General features: G+C 36.6%; 1 non-coding gene across 1 annotated transcript; it reads right to left on the reverse strand.

Annotated features, from left to right (window-relative positions):
- Positions 1–575: 575 nt before the first annotated feature.
- Positions 576–682, reverse strand: LOC125361099. The gene has a single exon (XR_007212886.1). It is a non-coding gene; the product is annotated as a U6 spliceosomal RNA (small nuclear RNA).
- Positions 683–8,587: the final 7,905 nt, after the last annotated feature.

Raw genomic sequence — 8,587 nt, forward strand, 5'->3', positions numbered from 1 at the left:
TCCACTCTGTCAGTCTGCTCCGCTTTATCAGAGAGTTTATACCGTTTATATTCAAAGAGATCATGGATACGTGTTTTTTTCCCTTCCATTTTTCCTGTTAGGCTGTTTTTCCTCTCCTTTTTTTCTTGTCTTTATTGAGCTGCTCTTCCTGTTGGGCTCTGGGTATTGTTGTTTCTTTCTTTTTCTGTCTGGGGGTCCTGTATGTTTTCTGTTGGGTGGGGTTCGCCTCTTAGAACTCACTGTAAGGCTGGTTTTTTATTCACATAATCTTTTAGATCCTCTTTGCTATGGAAAGATCTGGTGTTTCCCTCGAAGGTGAATTCTAGTTTTGCTGGATATCTAATTCTGGGTTGGCAGTTGTTGGCCTGGTGGACTTGGATTGTGTTCTTCCAGTCTCTTCATGCGTTGTAAGTTTGTGTGGAGAGGTCTGCCGTGATTCTGATCTTTTTTCCATTATAATATAGCTCTTTCTTCGTTTTGGCTGTGTTCAAAATTTGCTCTTTATTCTTGAGATCTGAGGTCTTGATAATTATGTGCCTAGGCAAGGATTTTCTAGGGTCTGGTCTGCCAGGTGTAAAAATATGGAAGGCTTCATGAATTTGTGTGTCATCCTTGTGCAGGAGCCATGCTAATCTTCTCTGTATAGTTCCAATTTTAGCATATGTGCTGCTGAAGCGAGCACGCTTTCCCTTTCTTGGTACTCAGAATGTCTTCCCACATATATTGTTCAAGTTTTCACTAGAAGAATTTTCCAGTTCTATCCATTGATTTGGGGAAAACTCCTCTTGGACTAAAATTTTAATCTGGTTTTCATTTATGTTGGTAGACCCAAAGGTACAAGCAAATCACCAGAAAAATTGGCTTCTCTTACAAGGAAATTTTCCCCAAAATTGTACCTTCATCATCTTTAAATGAAGAATGAATCAGAGTATTATCCCACATAAACTTGGGTTAACTACAGCTAGTGAGAGAGGCCTGTGGAAGTTAGGGCTCAAGGTTTTTTGATCATCACATAATATATAGCATACTAGTTACATCTTTTTTTATCCTTATTTAATCAAGTGGGAAATGCAACTTTAAAATTCAATGCATATTCTTAAAAGAAAACTGAGGGAATAGGTAAGATTGCGAGGGAGGGGGGAGAATAATGAAAGGGATGACACTGATCAAGATTCACTCCTTTGTACAGCTACTTTAAGGTAAAAATAAATTTTCAATCTATATTTGCATGGACAACTTGGGATCCATGTAAACTCAAGTGTATTTGACAATCAGTTCTTTCAATATTTGCATTTAATTTTCAACACTTCCACCATAAAATGATTCTTTTAATAAAACAGTATGAAATTCCTAAGTTTGAATTTCATACCTTGATCCATGATTTTTCACTTAAATGCTTTCTTTCCCTATCTTGTGGTATTTCCATCAGCAGCAAGTATACTTTCCTGCATCCTTGGACTTGTATGAGCTCAATTCTGTTGTAGTATCACATCATTGTGATACCTCAAATATTTGCCTTTAATGGAAATATCATGTGGCGATCACAGCTAGCAAGACAATGTTTTGTCATTGTGTGTTGTAGGCAGCCAGACACTCAGTTGGCCATGAAGTAGGAGTTTTTTGTGGTTTTTGTTTGCTTATGCTGCCTTCAACCTCAGTTTAATCAGAGACAAGATCTTATCTTCCTGTGCTTAGAGGGAAAGGATGATGGCTTCCTGGTACTAATTGCTATAAAAAGTCATCCCTTTGACTGTAAATGCCTAAAAATGACTGGCTAATTTATTCCAAAATCAAGTTAACCACATTATTAGTTACTAAACAAGATGATTATTACCCACATTGATTATTAGTTCTTATACAAGATTATTATGATGACAATATTACTAGTTAAGCAAATATATTACAAAATGCCATTTTTTTAGAGAGTCGGAAAGGGTTACAAGTTATATTTTCTCCTCAATATATAAGCTGGAGAAATAAAGTCAGAGAAACTTTATAAGAGGGAATATATTTAGTCAAATGTCCCCAAATAAATATATATACCAAATATATATACCAAATAAATCATAAGAAGAAATAGACTTAAGTCATTGTATTTTAGCACTTCATGCATGAACAATTTCTATCCTATGGGAGTTTTCCAGTCATAAAAGCTGTTCCTTACCTCTTTAGTGGCTCCTTCAGAGTGCCATTCTCTTTCTTGCAAAAGCTATTGGCTCAGTTTTGGAAATTCATTTTCTGTTCCCTACACTGTTCCCCCTGAAAATACTTTTGCCCATGAGAAATACAAACACATAAAAGACTCTGCCTCCTTGAAGTTCACCATCTATGGAGAGAGAGCCTCGAATCAGCTGCTCATTACATCAATCAGGTTGTGGTCAGGTTTAAAACAAAGATGTAAGAGAAGAGTTATGAAAGGATAGTAGAGAGAATGTTGTGGTTAGGGAGATTTGGAGAAACTTCACAAAGGATTGAAATGAGCCCCACTTGTGTTTTGAAATGTGTCTTCACTATTACAATAGCCTCCAAATTGGTTTCTTTTATTGCCTCACCAAATTACTGTCCCAGGGCCTCAAGCTCTCTCTTAGCTTTCTTGTTCACAGTGGTTATCCTACCACTTAAGCCATACTTTCAGTCCTTCTTTCTATTTATGCATGGTCACTTCTTAGATTATAAGGCACACTTAATTTTTCAGCAAAAATAAAGGCACTGAAATGTTTAAGCAAATTTGTGACATCAGAAACATACATTACACTGGACGCTTGTGTTCCCCTTTCTCTCCTGTTTCTGGGGAGAAACAGGAACCAGGCACAGACACCTCTTGGAAGATACCAAGTGCCTTCTTCCTCTCTTCAATGTCTTCCATGTTGAAGTTTGATCCTCAGATAAAGACTAAGCCTAAGTTTTATATCAAAGCATGGATAAACTGTGTGGGTGAGAGAGAGAGAGAGTGTGTGTGTGTATGCACATGTGTGTGAACATGAACCAGTGCTGGGGCTGAAACTTGTGCATTGTCCTTTAACTTTTTCACTCAAGGTTAGTGTTCTACTACTAGAGTCACAGCCCCACTTCCAGCTTTTGGGTGGTTAATTGAAAATAGAAGTCTCATGGACTTTCCTGCCAGAGCTGGCTTGGAACTATGATCCTCAGATCTCAGCCTCCTGAGTAGATAGGATTTTAGGTATGAGCTACCAGTGCTCATTTTGTTGCACATGCTTTTAAAATTTGTAAAAGTATTCACAGTGCTTTTATTGGCTTAGTACTCATTTACCCTACAATTCGTCTATACATAACAATTCAATATGTGCTAAATTCTTACACTGTCCATAATGACTACATTTGCCCACATGAGATCTTTAATATGAAATCCTCCTGAAGAACTCATCTAAATGGCATGTATCACTTTCGTAAAACCATGCCTGATAACAAAACACAGAAAAAAATTATTTCATCCTTGGCATTTTCATTTCACTTGCTGACTTTCAATATGAAAATGTCCTTCACTAAGCATAAATATTAGTACCAAAATATTGCTCTTATTTAGGTAGCACATAATGGAACAATTTAAAAGGTATCATTGGTCAGAACATAAATTCACCTTATTTGTTCTTTTGTAATGACTGCCTCTGTTAGTTTATCATAATGCTTAACCTTACTTATTTTCTTATTCATCTTCTTCATTAAACTATCAGAATCTTTTGACAGAATTTTCAGTCTTTGGTTCTTACATAGCTGGGCTGACAACAAAGATCTCTTTATTTTGTATAACTTCTTATCAGTGCCAAGCTAATAGTTTGTGACAGAAGCCATATATCCCAGTTTCCACCATAGCTCTCTCTCCAACATACTCAGAAATGGCAGGTGCATATCACATACTTTTTGTTTAATAAATGAGTAAGTTACGGTCATTACCATGTACTCCCTGTATTTTTGATATATTATATTTCATTTAATCTTTTCTATTTGAGAGAAAACTACTCCAAATAGGGAATGTACCTCATCCATCCTTAAATTTTGTGTCTTGAAAACCATCTTACTGACTTTAACACGGACATGATGTCTAAAGAGTTGATTTGTTAACTGTACAAGAAATGTATCCAGTGCCTAACGTATGAAACTGTAACCTTTCTGTACATCAGTTTGATAATAAAAATTTGAAAAAAATAAAAATAAAAATAACTGAAGTAAAAAAAAAGAGTTGATTTGTTGCATGAAGTAAATAAATGCTCTAAGTGGTGAAGAACCAATCAAAAGGATTAAACTCCAGTGCTACATTATCAGACTTTAGACAAACAAGAGGAAGAAGTAGCTTTTTAACCCTATTACCTAGCCCTAAAGAAAATATGTATTAGGAAACCAAAATGACCTTCTGAAATGGCTTACAGTGTTTATTAATAAAGTTTCCCAACTATACCAAATGGTAAGAAAGGAAACTTAGAGGAGAATCACGCAATTCACTCAATAATGAGAACCATACTTTCCTTCCTTTAATGAATTTGTGGTTGTTGGTGACTTAAGTCATCTGAGTTGTCGAAACTGAAGAGGTGACTCTTCCCATTCTAGTAGACTTTGATTCCTACTATCCTAAAGCCTTTCTGAGACATTCTGAACCTACATAGTTCAAACAACCTCAGACTGAGAATTACACAAATATCTATAGTGGTGATTATACAATGAACACAACTGAGTTTAAAACATATAGTAATTTCAACTATATTAAGTCAAATGTTTTACTTGGTAGAAAATAGGGATAAAAACCAACTGACAATGTTTTCGTCCTCATGACCTGTTTGATGATGTGAAGAAATATTTTATTTACTTTTTCACTGAACATATGTACTGAGCTATGGTGCTCATATTTGTATGGCATTTGGTAAACCAAAGAGAAATAGGCAATCATAAAACATTGGTGAATACTCATTCTCTTTCCCCCTCCTCAGATCCTCTTTGAAATCATGATGCTAACTCTATTAGTGTATCATAGAATTCAGTAATCATTTATTTTTCTGGCCTTCCTGTTCCATTAAGTTAACAGTTCCTTGAAGACAAACTATGTTCAATATCTCAGTGGTCAAAACGAACAACTCAAAACATTACAAAATAAAGTCATGATTTATGTGTACTATAAACAAATATGATACGTTTAGATTGAGAAGACTGATCTTCAATAGTAGTTCATACAATTTTATTTCTATAAAAGCTAAATGTTCCCAGGCCACATATTAATTTACCAATGTCAGAGTGGTACTTCATTGTGTTATAAGATAATGTAAATATAAGACATGGAAGTATGTATGAAAATACTACTCACTATGTAAACATTAGTCAAAAAAGTATAAATATATAAAGGCTACTCACATGAAGACATACCGTGCATACCACGGCATATTCTGTATTCTATAAGCAGCAGTCAATCAGCCTTTATGAAAATCCCTAATTATCAAAGAAAATAAGATTTTTAAAACAATTTCAACAAGGCACAATCAGCATACAAATCTATATACAGTTAATGTGCACAATTTGATAAGTTTATGCAAATACCAAGGACACTAATTCCACAACCGAACTAATTGATGTATTGGATATCTTTCATTACATGCTGCTTTTTAAAATTTTTTTATTGTGAAGTTAATGAACAGAGGAGATACAGTTACATAAATCAGGTACTAATTACATTTCTTTTTAAGCAGTATCACCCCCTCTTTCATTTATCTCCTAATTTTTTCCTCCCAACTCCAGCTGTACAATTCATTTCCAACATAGTGTCTACTGGTATCACTGCTGAATTAGTTCACCCTTTGTTCTACAATTTCTGTACTTCCCCTTTCTTACCCCAAATTGGATAATCTTATGTACAAGATGAAAGGTACAGAAATCAAAAACTGCAACAAAAGGGGAAAAACTAAGACAGAAAAAAAAAGAACCACAAAAAATAAAATAAAAAAACTTGTTTCACATCTTGGAGCTGATTTCAATAAGTATTATTTTATATGATCATATGCACATTGTTATTGAGCCCTTGTGAATGTCTCCTAAGAATATCCTTCTTTGGTCTCACTGTGTGAATGCTTAGAGTCCTGTTTAATTTATCATGTCCAAGTGTAATTTCTTAGAATGGCCATCATCAAGAAAGCTAACAATAACAGGAATATGGCCAAAATGGAATGCTACTGCACTGTTGGTAAGAATGTAAACTTGTTCAGTCACTCTGGAAAGCAGTATGGAGGTTCCTCAAAAGACTAAACATAGAGCTCCCCTATGACTCAGCAATCCTACTACTGGGCATTTATCCAATGGACCACAAACAAGGCTACCTAAAGCCACAAGCACAATCATGTTCGCTGGATAATTGTTTACCATACCTAAAATAGGGAATAAACCCAGATACCTCTCAGTGGATGAATGGACAAAGAAATTATGGTCTATATACACAATGGAATTCTATGCTTCCATAAGAAAGTGCCCCATTTGTAAGGAAATGGAAAGACTTGGAAAAAAAAATCACATTATGTGAAGTAAGCCAGACCCAAGAAAACATACATGGTTTCCTTCATTTTTAACAATTAGAATGTTTCTATAAATCTACAAATAAACCCAATGTATAGGAAAAGGCAAAAAGTTATACCTGGTATTTTTTGTGTTTAACATGAGATTCCCATTAAACAATTTTTAAGTCTGTAATACCATATTATAAACTGTATTATGCAATGTGTCTCTAGAAATTGTTTGTCTTACATACCTGAAACTTCATTTTTATTGAATAGCTACTTCCACTTCTCCCTTCCACCCCCAAGAACCACAATTAAAATTTCTGCCTTTATATATTTGATTAGCATAGGTAACTCATGTAAGGAAAACCATGCAGTATCTTTTGTCTTGTTTCACCTAGATTCTCACAGATGGCACTTTTCATATCTGTTGTATCATTTGACATTGCTACAACAGGATACAGGCATTCTCACATATTCATATCATGCCAACATTTATATCTTTTGAGTATTTTTATGCTAACCCATTCAAATGAGTGCCTAGTGATGGCTGTCATTTGGTGATGGTGATTTAACATTTATGAATTTTGCATTTTCAATATCCACTGTCTGGTGAGATGGTCACTTTGGTGAAGGCTAAGGTCCAAGACAAGAATAATTAGGAAACAAAGAATACAGACAATTAAAAAAGAGCGGTCATTAGAAATGTCTTGAGGACACAGGACACAGGACTGGAATTGTTCAAAAGACAATCCAGGGATTTTCCAAGCAACATATATATATACATATATATATGTTTGTATATATATATGTTTGTGCAAATATACATATATTTGTGTATATATATATAGAGAGAGATTATTTAATATTCAAAGGGCACTGTGACATAGGACATTCTTGCTGTTATAAGTTTTACAGATAAGAAACTGAGGGAAGAGAGTTCTAGGAACTTGCCCAAGGTGGCACTACTAGTAAGTAGCCTGGATCCAAGTAAGAATGGTAATTGCTAGGTGTAAAGTTAGCCAGGAAGGAAACCGGCCACACGGTTCAGGCAGAAAGGAGTTTATTGAGGGCAAGCAAACTGCCAGCCCACACAATATGGAGGCATGAGGAGGTAGAGGGGAAGGAAGAAGGGAAAAAGAGAGAAAAGAGCAAGAGAGAGTAAGAGAGAAAAGGAAAGAGAAGGGGACTGTGTTGAGCCAGATTATATAGGGAAAGGCGGGAGGTATGGCCAGGGGGATTGAATGTGATCTCAGAGACGCAGGAGGTAACTGCCTCCAGGTGTGCCAGTTACCTATGTAACTCCGGTACTGGGTGCAGACTTAAACAGGTGGGGGGCATCTGCATGGAGCCCTCCTGGGGGTGGACCTTACATTCCAGCCTTTTAACAATTATGAAAAAGGGCACCAACTCTCTCTGACTACTTCCTGCTGGCAAGGGTCATCAACATTAGGGGTAAACAGTGGAGATGTGGCCCCCATAGAAGAAGGCAAGCAGCAGCTGTCTCTTGGTGGTAGATGCCAGTCCTTGAATGAAGCCTGGAAGTCGTCTCATGAGGCAGGGGCTGTAACTTATTTGGAATTGACCACAAATACTTGTCAGAGTTATTCCTCTTAAAACTGCCCACTTTTTCCTTCCACTGTGGAGCAGGTTAAACCTAGAATGGCTTAGCTGTTGAGAGGGAAACTAGAGGGGGTTCCCTGGAACCCAGCCTGCAACACACTCTGGATGGCACAAGCCAAAAAGTTGGGCCACTGAGACTGATTTTCTAGCCTATAAGGCATTTTGATTTTATGGAGTAGTCTGGTGAGGACATAGAAGTCCATAAGGACATAGATGGGAGTCCACACGGACATAGGCAGGGGGTCTGCAAGGAGGTAGAGTCAAATTCTCAATTCAGGGATGCCTGAAGAGCCTGGCCAGAAAGGCATCTGTGGTCCCTCTGGTGTGGTCACACAAACAGAGGACCTGTAGATGGGAGTCACTCACCAGACATAGAGAGGAAATGGTGTGATGGATACGTAGCAAGCAATGATAAAGGCAAGAAGTCCGAAGTGAGTTTCCTCCAGCTTTTGGCACGGTGGATTAACCCTCAAAAG

The sequence above is a fragment of the Perognathus longimembris genome, chromosome 12 (assembly GCF_023159225.1).
Source record: "Perognathus longimembris pacificus isolate PPM17 chromosome 12, ASM2315922v1, whole genome shotgun sequence".
In the NCBI taxonomy this organism is placed as follows: Eukaryota; Metazoa; Chordata; class Mammalia; order Rodentia; family Heteromyidae; genus Perognathus; species Perognathus longimembris.